Source organism: Pelophylax lessonae (assembly GCF_965119305.1).
Source record: "Pelophylax lessonae genome assembly, chromosome: 3".
Taxonomy (NCBI): Eukaryota; Metazoa; Chordata; class Amphibia; order Anura; family Ranidae; genus Pelophylax; species Pelophylax lessonae.
The window spans coordinates 23,530,038-23,544,204 of NC_138770.1; the positions used below are offsets into that span (position 1 = coordinate 23,530,038).

At 48.3% G+C, this 14,167-nt stretch overlaps 3 protein-coding genes across 3 annotated transcripts in view; 1 reads left to right on the top strand and 2 right to left on the bottom strand.

The window, feature by feature from the left end:
* LOC309550687 (uncharacterized protein) overlaps positions 1-14,167 on the bottom strand; it is a 411,684-nt gene that overhangs the window by 248,927 nt on the left and 148,590 nt on the right. The window lies entirely within an intron of this gene.
* The window catches only part of LOC309549786 (uncharacterized protein), a 304,712-nt gene that overhangs the window by 140,595 nt on the left and 149,950 nt on the right, over positions 1-14,167 (bottom strand). The gene's annotated exons all lie outside the window — the stretch shown is intronic.
* The window catches only part of LOC309550695 (uncharacterized protein), a gene marked incomplete at its 3' end in the record, with an annotated part of 321,308 nt that overhangs the window by 81,822 nt on the left and 225,319 nt on the right, over positions 1-14,167 (top strand).

Consider the following 14,167-nt stretch of genomic DNA (forward strand, 5'->3'; position numbering starts at 1 on the left):
CACCTAACCTCAGCCCCAAAGGGCATCTCAGTGGTGATTTAAATATAAAAATCAAGCTGAAGTTCCAGCCCATCGTGTGTACCGTGAACTCACCCATACACACAAAGACCTGGACCGACAATCACATAGAAATACGTTTAAAAAAAAAAAACGTTCAAAAAAACGTGTAAAAAGTACCAATGAAAATCATTGGAAAAAATGTGAATACATACAACGTAACAAACAGAGAAGAATAATGACTATAACAAATGTAAGAACCTTTGTATAGTATGTGTATGTACCTGTATGCCGGTATACACCCGCACATACCTGAATACACTTCCTATATGAAAATACAAAAATAGGTACATAAAATCATTATGTCTTCCATATGGTGTACTATCACCACAGAAGGATGCATGAACTCGTGCATCCATGTATACATTACAAGGAAACTATCCTCAACACATTAACCATGCGGACACATGTAATCCACCTAAAAGGAGAATAAACCATAATGTAAAGTATACCCAAAGAAATAGTTTGTGGAAATGTGCCCATACAGAAATGTATGTGGATAATGGAACAATAGCATGATCATAAATGTGGATCTTATAAAAATACTGTAAAAATACATGGCATAGAGCAATGTGAAAAAGAGGAAAAAGGAACAGGGAAGGGAGGATGGGGGAGGGGAAAGGGAGAGAAAGGGGGGGAGGGGAAAGGGTGAGAAGGGGGGGGGAAGAGGAAGAGGGGGAAGAAAAAGAGGGGAGCTGCCACAACACATGACTGGATATGTTATCAGATCTAAAAAGGTACCTGGATCGCAGAATGGTGGGGGAAAAGCAACCACTAAATTTACTCATAAAAATGGCTAACATCCCACTCAAAGTTGAGTCCGAGCGGGATGCGACTCTGCAAATGGAAAATCCAAAATACTTCCTTATGGCAAAGGGATCGAAAGGCATCGCCCCCTCGCTTAGGTGTCCTGACCTTTTCAATGACTTGAACCCGCATGGCTGTTTTATCCCCATTGTGGCACCCATTAAAATGTCTGGCCACATTGGTGGACAAATTTTTCTCTATGCTATAAATGTGTTGCTGGAACCGGTCCCTGAGCCGTCTCTTGGTCCTGCCTACATATTGCATTTTACAAATAGCACATGTGATTAAATAAATGATGTAACTGATATTGCAATTGAAGAAGGAACTAATGTCATACACTTTATGACTAACGGAGGACCTAAAGGTGGTACCATTCTGGATATGACCACAACAGGCACATCCCACAGCCCCACACTTATAATTCCCTTTGCAGTTTAACCATGTAACTGATTGGGGAACCTTAGTGTGGAAAAAGCTGGGAGCCAGGGAACACGCTAGAGATTGAGCTCTACGTGAGACAACATTCACCCCTCCCTTCAAGATCTTGGAACAGATATCGTCAGAAAATAAAATAGGCAGATGCCTGTTGAAGATCTGTTTTATTGTATTAAATTCATTACTGAAGGGGGTGGAAAGTGTAAGCTGGTAACTTTTGTTGGTTCGTGGCCGAGTGTCTTTCCCAATTAGTTCACATCTATCTTTGTTTCTAGCTATGGTAAGTGCCCTATTCAACATCCATTTGGGGTATCCCCGCTGTAAAAATCTTACATAAAGGGACTGTGTCTCCCTTTCAAATCGTTCATTACTACTGCAAATACAACTGATTCACAGGAATTGACCTACAGGGATACCCCTAATGGTGTGCCTGGGATGGCCCGACTGGGCGAGTAAAAGAGAATTGCCCGAGAGAGGTTTCCTATAGAGAGTGGTGTACACCCTGCCATCTGCACCTGTCAGACAAACATCCAAGTAGCACATGGAGTTTCTGTCCGCGGCGCCAGTGAATGAAAGATTTAAATTATTATTGTTGAGATATGATAACATAGATGGCATGATTTCCACTCCCCTGCGGACCACCAGCAAGAGGTCATCTATGAATCTAAGATAGACCACAATTTCTATTCTGTAGGGGTTTCCACCCCCAAAGATGTGGGACCGCTCCCACCAACCCATGTAGAGGTTGGCCAATGAGGGCGAAAATTTGGCCCCCATAGCTGCCCCACACCTCTGGAGGTAGAAAACCCCATCAAAAACAAAGAAATTGTGTGACAACAAATAATCCAATACATCAGCAATGAACAATCGATGTTCCATTGATAGATTGGTCAGCAATTCAAGGCAAAAAAGCACCGCTGCTATGCCCTGCTTGTGAGGAATAGAGGAGTAGAGACTACTGACATCAAAAGTGACCCAAGACAAATCTTCCTCCCACCTGAAATTTTCCATAATATAAAGGAGGTGGTTGGTGTCTTTGAGATATCCGGGGAGCTGGCTCACCAGAGGCTGTAATTGTGTATCCAGCCACTGACCCAGCTGCTCATTAAGAGAGTTAATGCCCGATATAATCGGTCTACCATGGAGGGGATCTAACCCCTTGTGCGTTTTGGGTAAGTGGTGGAACGTGGGGAGAACAGGACAATCAGGTATCAAAGCTTCAACTTCTTTTGGACTAAATAAACCCAGTGCCCCGCCCCTCCGTATTAATTCCACCAACAAACCCCTAAATCTCTTTGTGGGGTCCCCACTCAATGTCAAGTGGACCGATCGGATAGTTGCTGAATGGCCTCCTGCCTGTACTGTTCTGTATTGAGAACAACAATCAAGCCTCCCTTGTCAGAATTACGGATAGTAATTGTATCATCCTCACTAAGATTTTTTAAAGCAAGTCTCTCTTCACTGGTCATATTATCGTGCCACAAAGTCTCACCCCGTTGTGTCTGGTGTGCTAGGGCCGTCAAATCACGTTCAATAGCCCTTTGGAATCTAGCCATATCAGCAGACCGTGAATTTACTGGATAAATTTACTTTTAGATTTAAATTGAACCGATCTGACAGAGCCAGCACACACCTGCAGACCACCAATTGCATCGTTATTCACAGACAATTCTTCCAAGTCTCTGATAGCACAATACTCCCTAAAGGAAAACACATCATAATCGGGTTTAGGATTTGTGGGTACATGTAAGGACTGTAGGGAAACCTCAGTATCTGCTGAAAAATAATGCCTTTTAATCGTTAAATCCCTCACAAATCTATTAATGTCCACAATTGTATCAAATAAATTGAAATGTCTCTTTGGACAAAAGAGACAATTCTCCACCCGTGAGTGCTCTATCAGAGAGATTGAGAACATTAGAAAAGTCTATTTCAACTTGCGTGTCTGACGTCGTGATGGATAGCTCATCCGATCCTCGGTGCAAACGTTTTCTCCGTCTGCGGCGTGTCCGCTTGTATTCCTGTGTCCTCCCCGGCCTTTCTTGTTCCGGCGGGGTGCCCTGCCCCCGTTTTTTGAGGGGACCGGAGTAGATCTATCCACCTGATGACCTGCGGATGAGCGATCCATTGAGAGTTCGGAATCTGTGGCGGCCAAAGTGTCATCCCATTGCTCCAATTCAGTGTCAGAAAAACTAACATGCTTTTTAGTTCCATTGTTGGACTGGGACAGACCACTCCAGTTACGCCTGCGTTTCCAAATGTATACATTGTTGGTATCGTAATCGATTTTGTCACGTAACATTTTTTCCTTCTTATTCGCTATAATTTCATTTTCTAAGCGATTCAATTCATTATTTAATCGTTGATCAAGATGTGCAAACTCATTAGCACCTTGTAAGGGTTTAAGAGCCAACTGGAGTTCAGAGATTTCTTTTTGTAAACCCTCCATCTCTTTCTTTTTGGATAAGATGATAATGTCCATCAGAGTCCTCGAGCATGTAGACAGGGCATCAGTCCATTGAGTTTTGAGGGACTCATCAAAAAGCTCAAAGGTTGGTAATTTTTTAATCCTCATGGTATACGTTCAGTCAACAAGTATTCTGAAAGGGAACTTGATTCCCAAAACGCCCGGATCTCCTTTATCATGCTCTTCTCCAGTTTCCTAAACAACAACCGTATTGAGCCGACTTCATTGTCCGTTTTATTTTTAAAGGTGTCGTGTGCATTAGTCCTCAGTGGGTTGTCGCCCAACAAACGAAAGGTGCGGCTGGTGTCAGAGGGTATGGTGTCATCAATCATATTGCTGTATTGGAATAGCAAAACTCACCGGCCAATAAATCAAAGCAGTACACCCAGCTAGCGTGTTGCGAGAAGCCAGGATACTGAAGAAAGAAAAGACACTGCTCCAGGTGTATAGTGTGTGGTGATTGCCAGGAGATAGGATATCCTAGTAGAGTGCTGGCCCCGGCCCCTCCGTGGGAACACTTGTAGGAAAAGAATTAGCCGCACATCCAGGGATTCCAATAGGTTTCAAATACCTTTATTTCCAAAAAGTTGCAAGTGATGACACCAAAGACACCAGCATGAAGTCTCGTAGACGCGTTTCACACATACATCTTGTGCTTAATCATTACAATGACTGTAGCTGACTATAGATCTTAAATAGACCGCCCCAATGAAAACAGGTGTACCGGGGGCGGTAACAATCAGCAGTTGTGCGCAACTCAATTAATCACCTAACCTCAGCCCCAAAGGGCATCTCAGTGGTGATTTAAATATAAAAATCAAGCTGAAGTTCCAGCCCATCGTGTGTACCGTGAACTCACCCATACACACAAAGACCTGGACCGACAATCACATAGAAAAACGTTTAAAAAAAACAAAAAAAAACGTTCAAAAAACGCAAGGAGGTGTAAGTGGAGTCGGATGGTGAAGCAGCATGTTCCTGCGCCTTCTCCCTCTCCACCTCCTGTAAGGACCGAAGCTCCCCATTGTGATCCCCTCTAGCAGATTTAATAACCGAGATGCACTCCCCCCTGGCCACCGCCTTAAAGGCCTCCCAAACCACCACAGGCTCAGCAGAGTCTGCATTGTTCGCCCAGTACGTCTGGATCGCCTGTACAAGGTGAGAGGCAACCTGCTCATGCTGAAGCCAGCCCGGAGACAGCCTCCAGCCCCGCTCTCCAGCCCCCAAATGGAGGTGCACTGTCAAGAGAAGCGGGTTGTGATCAGACACCCCTCCAGCCAAGTAGTCAGCAGCGGTCAAGAGGGACTGAAAACAAGCACTACCGAAGGCCAGGTCTATCCTGGCCGCTGAACGGTGCGTAGTGGACAGGTGGGAGTACTCCTTTCTATCAGGATGCTTCCAACACCATAGCTCAACAAGGTCCAGAGCAGCCGCCCAGGCAACAAGATCCACCGAGGCCTATCGGGTGGGGTTGGAAGTATCCAACGTACCATCCAAAATTGCATTAAAATCACCCATTAGATTTGGAGAATAGATCCCGTCGTTACAATTTTAGGATCCGGGGGCTCCCGGAATCCATCACGGATGTCACGGCTGCTGTACAATCCTTCATCTCTGGCTTGATCCCTGGCATTTCTGCAAACCGCCTTGAGTTAGACCGTGCCCACAGGTCTCTGCAGCCCCCTCGCAAGGATGGCCTCCCCAGAGACATTATTGTGAAGCCCCACTACTACTCAGTGAAAGAGGAAATTATGAAACTTTCCAGGTCTTCTTCCCAGCTCACCGCCATGGGACACTCGATTCAAATTTTTGCGGACATTTCACCGTTCACTATCCAGCGGAGACGATCCCTCAAGCCCTTGCTCACGGTCCTCATGCAGAAGAACGTCAAGTACTGGGGGTCCTTCCCCTTCCGCCTCAGTTTCTCGTTTCATCAAAAAACCTACGGCTTTTCTTCCATGGCGGACGGCGAGAAACTTCTCCTTCATTTGGGCATCCTTTCCCAGGACGCTCCACTTTCTGGGTCCCAGAGATCTTCATCCTCCAAGCGCCCCACACCATCTAGCCCCTTGGTCCCCTTGTGGCAGAAGCAACAACACAAGAGGTCTAAGGAGTCCGGACCACCCTGAGTCTCTCGTTGTAGCTCCATGTGCCCTACCCTATTTTTCTTACCCCCGCTGGGAAGCCCTGCACTTTTTTTCCAGCCATCCTTGTTTTTCTGGCTGGCCGGACCTGATGTCAGTTCTACTTTTAGTGATTTTTGGTCCCGGACTTTGACTCTGCTGTTTTGTACCTTTTTTACTATAATAGTTTTATTGCCTTTTTCTACATTTTTGAATAATTTTTCTTTGCGTTATTTTTTGCTTTTTGGGTGCCCTATTTGAGATTCATAAATGTATGGTGCCATCATTTTTTTTTTTGTATGGAGGGCGTGGTGGGGGGGCTCCTCCCCCCGCTATGCTGTCTCCAAGTTTATTTCTTTTCTTTCTGAGCCCTTGCCGGAGCGGTTGTCATGCCACTCCACATGCTCCAGCGGTCGCACGAGATGATCGTCTTGTGCTCCTCTGGTGCCCCCCTGAGGCCTGTATTCAGGCTCCTGGGGAATTTATCCGGGGTCCCGTCCGGGCGCTGTTTGCCTGGGCGTGACCTCGGATGTGACCCGTTGTCACGTTTTTGTGAGATTGCTAATGTGAATGCATCAGTATGGTTTCTTCTATGGTCTGCATTAATGGTTATTTCTCTACATGTGCTTTTCCCCTCTCCTGTCCCTTTCCCTTCGGGCCTCCTCTTCTTCTTTCTCTTTTCTTTCGCTCTTCCCACCTTTGTCCTAGGTCAACGAACTTCTGGGATCCTCTGGCTCTGGCTCCACCCTGATAGCCCTCCCCGGGCAGCTCCCACTGCAGGTCCTTCTTCCGAGTGGCTCACCCGTCGTCCCTATGGCTTCCTCTGACACTCGTCCTCCACCGCTAAGATTGGCATCGCATAACGTCCAGGGTCTCAACTCTCCCCTCAAGAGGCGTAAGTTGTTCCAATATTATCACTCCGCACACTACGACATTTTGTTCCTACAGGAAACCCACTTCCCCTCCTCATACAACCCCTCCTTTATACATGCTAAGTACCCACTGTTTTATTTGGCGAACTCTGACTCTAAAACCAGGGGGGTGGGAATATTTTTCTCGGGCAGGGTAAAATTCTCCCCAACCAAGACAGTTTGTGACCCCAATGGACGCTACCTTCTCCTTATCGGAGACATTGCAGGACAGACGTTTACGTTTGTTTCTTATTATGCTCCTAACCAGGTCAGCCAAGGCGGAGAAAAATTGAGCTTGTCCCTTATTTCCCAACACACTGTGGGATCCCTGATCCTTGGGGGTGATTCCAATCTAGCATTTGACCGCAGCCTGGATAAATCCAGACCTGCGTCCTCCCCTTACAAACAGCCCCCTAGACAGAGCTCTAGGGTTGCCAAGATGATTTCCTCTATGGGTCTGGTCGATATCTGGAGGGAATTGCACCCCACCTCGAAGGACTACACACATTATTCTGCTCCCCATCGCACATATGCACGGATAGACCATATCTTCGTCCCTGCTCCCTTCATTCCAAATGCGTTCAGGTCTGAGATTCGTGATACCCCCTTGTCCAATCATTCTATAGTCTCTCTTTCATTTATCATTCCGTCTCGCTCTGGTCCTCCGTCTTACTGGAGACTTAACGAATCGCTGCTTTCTAATCCAGTACATTGCACCATGATCGATAACGGGATTAAGGAATATTTCAGGCTTAATGATGTGGATGATATCTCCCCGGTCTCCCTTTGGGCGGCTCACAAGGCCGTTACCCGGGGTCATATCATACAATTGGCATCGAAGCTCAAGCGGGAGAGGAAGGCCGATCTGCTCACTCTCGAGCTCTCTTTCCAGTCTTTGCGCAAAAGTCATAAACGGAACCCCACGGTAGACTCGCTGCGTCTTCTCGATTAAGCTAGGTTAGCCCTGAATATGGCTCTGACCATGGCTGCCGAAAAGCATCTGCGCTGGACCGGTGCCCGTTTTTACCCGGAACGTGACAAAATAGGTTCCCGCCTGGCCTCTAAACTTACCCCCCGTGCTCGTACCCGGGCCTTTCCTAAAATTAGACTCCCTACTGGAGCTCTGTCCCAAAACCCTACCCCGGTAATGGCGGCTTTCCACAAATTCTTCTCGGGTTTGTACGATGAGGGTCTGGGCACAGCAGGGGCTGCTGAGCATTTCCTGGACGCAATCCCTCTCCCTAAGCTTTCCTCACCACACAGGCAGAGCCTGGAGGATCCGATTTCTGTTAATGAGGTCCGGGACGTTATTAAAAATTTGAAAACCTCCTCGGCCCCGGGCCCGGATGGTTTTTCGCCTGTGTACTACAAAACGTTTTCTGATACCTTAGCCCCTTACCTGTCGAAATTCTTTAATTTCCTTACTTCAGGTGCCCCGCTGTCCCCGGACCTTAATGCTGCCCTTATTTCAGTTATCCCCAAGCCCTCTAAGGATCCTAGTGATATCTCCAATTATAGGCCTATATCTCTTATCAACAACGACATAAAGATTCTTACCAAGCTCCTCACGAACAGGTTGAATGGTTTTATTTCACACTATGTCCACAAGGACCAAGCTGGGTTTATACCTGGCAGGCAGGGCACTGATCAGATCCGCCGAGCGGTGGATCTGGTCACGGTCCTAAACTCAGCCTGGGACGGTGGTCCCCCTCAGAAAGGTTTTCTCCTATCCCTCGATATTCAAAAAGCTTTCGATACGGTGACATGGCCCTACATCTTTGGGGTGCTCGAGAGGTGGGGTTTCGGACCCCACTTCACGAGCGTCTTACGCTCCCTATACTCCACTCCGTCGGCCAGAGTGCGCCTGCATGGCTGCTACTCTGACCCTTTCCCTATAACCAGAGGCACCCGTCAAGGTTGTCCTCTCTCGCCACTGTTATTCGCAATAGCAATTGAATCGCTGGCGATAGCTCTTCGGCATAATAGTGATTTCTCTGGAGTTCGCTGTGGAGACAGGGAGCATAAATGTGCATTGTTTGCGGACGATATGCTGCTTTTCGTCACAAATCCTGTTATCTCTGTCCCTATTATACTGGATCAACTCAAAAATTTCGGAGCCGCGTCTGGCCTTCGGGTCAATTTGTCAAAGTCATGGGCCATGAATGTCTCCCTCGACTCTTCGCAGCTGGCTATTGCGCAAGCCTCTTTCCCTTTCACCTGGAAAGCGGACTCGATACCGTACCTGGGAACTCACCTGACCCCCTCCATTGCGTCCCTCTACTCTGCAAATTATCCCCCCCTGATCAAGAAACTTAGGGCTGATCTGATGTCCTGGTCCACGCACTCGCTGTCTTGGTTGGGTAGAATCCATGCGGTTAAGATGACGTTGCTCCCCAGGATTCTGTATCTATTCCGCTCTCTCCCTATCCCGGTTAATTCCGGTCATTTAGCGGAGCTCCAAGGGGCAGTAATTAAATTTATTTGGGGTTCCAGGGGTCACAGGTTCGCCAAATCTGTGCTATATCGCTCAAGGGAGAGGGGGGGTCTTGCCCTCCCTAATCTCCGCTGGTACTACCAAGAGGCCCAGCTAGCCCAATTTTCATCCATCTATAGGCGCTCGGGCAAACCGGACTGGGTACACATAGAAAGACAAGCGACCCCGAACCACACGCTAGATTTTCTGGCCTGGCGGCCTCCTAAAACTAGACCCCAATCCTATCCCCCACGCTGTCGCATTCCTTCTCCCTACATGACACCCTTTCTAAACACCCCAATCTCGTTTCTCCCATGAAACCACTTACGCATCTATTTCACAACCCAAACTTTCACAACCGGGACTTAACATCAGGACCTTCGGCTGGTGGCTCAACAAGGGTCTCTTCCGAATAGGCCACTTCTTCAACTCTATGGGGCCTTTATCTTTCCCTCACTGTGTCAGTTCTCTTAAAATGCCATTGACGGAGAGATTCCGCCACACACACACAGATTACTCACTTTCTTAATTCTATATGGTACTCGAAACCTGACCCTCCCCAGGTCACCTCCTACGAGCGATGGTGCTCGGAGGCGGAAGACCCTAAAGGGGGTATCTCCCTGATTTATAGCGCCCTCTCCGACACTACTGACAAACCGAAATACATGCTCGAATGGGAGAGGGACCTTGGAGTGGAGCTGGAGCTGGAGGACTGGAGCACTCGATTTCACCGCGCCTTTAAAGGTATTGTAAATGTCTCTCTGATTGAAGCCAATGTAAAGTTATTCTCTCGCTGGTATCTGGTTCCTACCCGTTTAGCCCGTATGTACCCCACTGCCTCTGCTTTCTGTTTTCGTGGTTGTGATATGCTGGGAGACTTCTTCCACACCTGGTGGTCTTGCCCGAGGCTCCGCTCCTTCTGGTCATCCGTATTTCGTATGGCCCGGAAGGTTCTGGATCATCCAATAGACCAGTCACCTCAGCTAGCCCTGCTTAATAGTAGGATTTCTGGTATTCCCAAATCGTCCCAAAAACTTCTTCACTTTATCCTGCTGGGGGCTAAATTGACCATAGCCAGGGCGTGGAAGAAGTCACGCGTCTCAGTTAGGGAAGCCAAATTGAAAATTTCCTGGATCATGGCCCAGGAGAAACTCTCCAGCATCCTCTCTGACAGAGTGGCTCAATTTGAATCCACCTGGGAACCTTGGGCTAAATTTGTTAATGTGGATCTTTGTTGATAGCTACCTCTCGCTTGACCTAGGGCCCTCTACCTTTTTTCCCCCCTTCTCTTCTTTTCTCTTTCTTCTATTTCTCCTCCTCGCTAGTCTGCTCAGGTACCAATCCTGTACACTGGATCGGGGCTCCTCTACTGACATCCTGCCCAGGGGGCGAATGTGTCGCCACCTTTTAGGGGCTTGTCCCCTGGTGCGGGCGGTCTGGGGAGGTGCACTCGGACATGTTGGATATGCTTCCCCTTCCCCTCATCCTGTCTTGACTCCCCAAGCCTTACGGCGATTGGCCGTTTCTATAGCCTTTTCAGCACTTTTTGGTATTCGCAAGGACAGGTCTCGTTTCACTACTTCCCGAATTATCATAGCGGTCTTTGTAGTTATCATGCTAGCTGTTCCTGTTTTACCAGACTGTACTTTTGCACTTATGTGGATGTTACCTTGTTACTGTTTTTCTTTGTGTTTGAAAACTCAATAAAAATCATTGAAAGTAAAATCACTCATTAATAACGTAGGCAGGGAAGCATATGCAGAGAGCTTATCAGGCAGGTCATACAACATTTGAACATTAAAAGGAGGAGGCACATAAATTGCAACCAAAATAAATTTGAAGGAATACAGATCCAACACCACAGCCACATATCGTCCCCCCGGGTCCGAGATCACCTGGTGGATGGAAAATGGTATGGACTTACTGATAAGTACTGACACACCTCTAGCATAAGTGGAGTAGGTGGCATGAAACGCCTTTTGAATCCACGTTTTTTTTTAGGGCGAGCACTAGTTTACCATCCAGGTGAGTCTATTGCAGGAGGAGGACATGTGGCTTCGCCTTTTTTAAACATTGGAAGACACTGGCCAGTTTATATTTATTGTTCAGACCCCTCACATTCCATGAGAGGAAACGTACGGTATCAGCCATGAGAGTCTATAAAAAATGACGGGAGGGATCCAGAAAAATAAAAGTTCCACCAGAAACAATAATGGAGATGTGAACTGAGAGTAAATAGCAGCAAAAGGATCCAAAATGACCGAGTCTGAAGTAGTAGAGGGTTGAGTTGCCAACAAACCATCCCCAATGCCCTTATACCAGCAACCAAAAAACAAAAAAAACTAGCAACAGTCCAGCCAGTATGAGGCTTAAGCCCATAACTTCCCAACATCTGGAACTTTGGACGAGTGTCAAATGTAATCAAAGTTCGGCAGTCTCTTAGTGTGCGATGAAAGAAAAGACTCCAAAGGAGCCCCCGGAACCAACAGGGCAGCCAAGGGGCATAACAGGAAGCAAATGGGGATTGTTACCTCATCAGGGAAAAGGCACAGGCCCACCGTGCAGCAAACAGGGAACCACAAGCACGATCCAGTGAAGGAGATAGACTCAGAGCGGCACCTCAGCGCAGACCATCCAACCAGTCAGAGACCTCCTGCGGCGATTCGTAGAATTTAACTGCGCCATTGTACTGGATCCGGAGCCGAATTGGGTACAACATACTGTATTTATTCTCTTTATCCCTGAGTCGTTTGCGTACCTCGGTGAACGATCGACGCTTCCTCTGGGTTTCAGCGGAGAAGTCAGGAAAGAGCATAATCCGGGTATTCTCAAAGTGCAGATCCTGGTGTTTCCTGGCCTCCGATAACAGCATGTCCCGGTCCCTATAATTCAGGAACTTAACCAAGATGGCCGGTTTGGTCCCCTCCGCACCCTCAGGGAGTCCCACCACCCGTACATTATTACGGCGTTGGCGGTCTTCCGCATCGTCAGCTCTGTGTTGCAGGGATTTGACCAGGTGCTGTAGGTCCGCCAGCTGCGAGGCATGAGCGTGGGTACTATCCTCCACCTCAGAGATACGTTCCTCCGCAGTAGTTATGTGGCCCCGCATTTTGTCCAGGTCATGGCTGATCAGCGTGCACTCTGAGGCAAGGTGATCGATCTTGACCATGAGCGCCGCTTTGCTACTATCAATGGCTGCCAGGATGGGAGCCGTGATGGCGCGCTGGTCCTGCTCCTGCAGCGGTGGAGGAGGCAAGGAGATGGGTACCTGTATGGCCGGAGGAGAAACCGCTCCTTGCTGCCCCGCATCCATTTTTGCGCCCGCTCCTAAAGCACGCTGAGGGACGGATGACGAGTCCAAGATGGCGGAGGCTTGTCCTAGGCCGCGAGCGGAGCGGGTTTGTCTCTGGCCCGATTGCTTTCTGCGCTGCGGTTTAGAGGCCGAAGTGGGCATCCCGAGGTGCACAAGGACTCCCCCACTGTAGGTGACCCGCAGATAGGCAGGAGAATAGCCCCAAATAGGGAAAGTGTCAGGATACTGCGGGAGCTCCTCTGAAGCACGTCCTGCCTCGATCACATCCGGCCACGCCCCCCCCTGTACTACAATACTTATAGGAAAATGCAAAAGGAGAACCTCCCAGGAGAACCTCAATGCGGCAGTGTCTCCCCCACACAGACTCTCACCCAGGTCCATACCCCAACCTCCCCCACCCTCTCACCACTGCTTGTTGTCTGCTAGGCATAGACTTCATTTGTTACCTCCCTAAGTATCAGGGGACCTCAACTCACCCCTCTAAGGTGACCGTCACCTTCACCGGTGGCAGACCACAATCACCTCCGAGAAGAGTAGATGGCCTCTCAGTCTAACCCTGCCATATCTTTTGAAATATTATCTGGTGACTTCCAATACTCTACTGATGGCGCTTCGGTCTTCCTCCAATGTAGAAGAATAGCCTTGCACGCATAGAACAGAGTAACCGACAATAAAATTCTTTGTGCTCCAAGAGGTGCCATTTCCTCCACCAAACCCAGCAAACACACTGTCAGCGTCAAAGGTGCCCTCAGTGTGGTCCTAGGACTAATCTTTGAAGTGTTAATTCTTGTGGACCAAGGCCAGGGGTATCCAACCACATGTCCCACAACTTTTCAAATTTACCCGGACATCCACGTCTTTTAAAGATGTAGCACCCTGCTAGTCAGGTGCTAGAGAGTGAGTATAGTTTTGGCTCTGTCTGCCTATCAGAGGAGCAACAGGTAAATTCTATATTGCACTCTGCTTATCAGGGAGCAGGATCTGTGAGTTAGGTCTGCTCAGTGTGCCCAGTGTGCGATTCATCTGGTCTAAGGGAGTGTCCCCAGCTGATCCAATGGGGAGGCACATTGGATGCTGGAGGAAACCTGGCCAATAACACACAGGCTTTTGATACAGCCCCAGGGATTGGCACAGATGGGTTGTCTCAGTGAATTGTGGGGCAGGGTATAAAAAGCCAGGGGCACATGAGGTAGAGGTCTTTTGGCAGGAAGAAAAGTCCCGGAAGGAGGGTGGTGGCTGCCTCCTCTTCTGCAGCAGTTGGTGATGGTCACAGGCAGTTGGCCTGATGAACCAGTGGAGAGGAGCTGAACCCAGAGGTCCAGGAGAGCTGACTGGAGGAGTTGGGGCACTACGAGAATCTGGAAAAACTGTATCGTGAGTACAGAGGATGTTGCCCAGGGGTCTGCCCAGGAAGGGGACACTCCGGAGTGTGTAGTATGTGGACAGGTGTCAGCTAGTACAGAGAAAGGGGGTACTGGGGGAGTACCCTGAAGAGAAACACAAATAGGAACACTTACCTCAGCTTCATTCAAGTGGCAGGATGAAGTAGCGGCCTTGCCGCATTCTCAAGCTAGAAGTTCG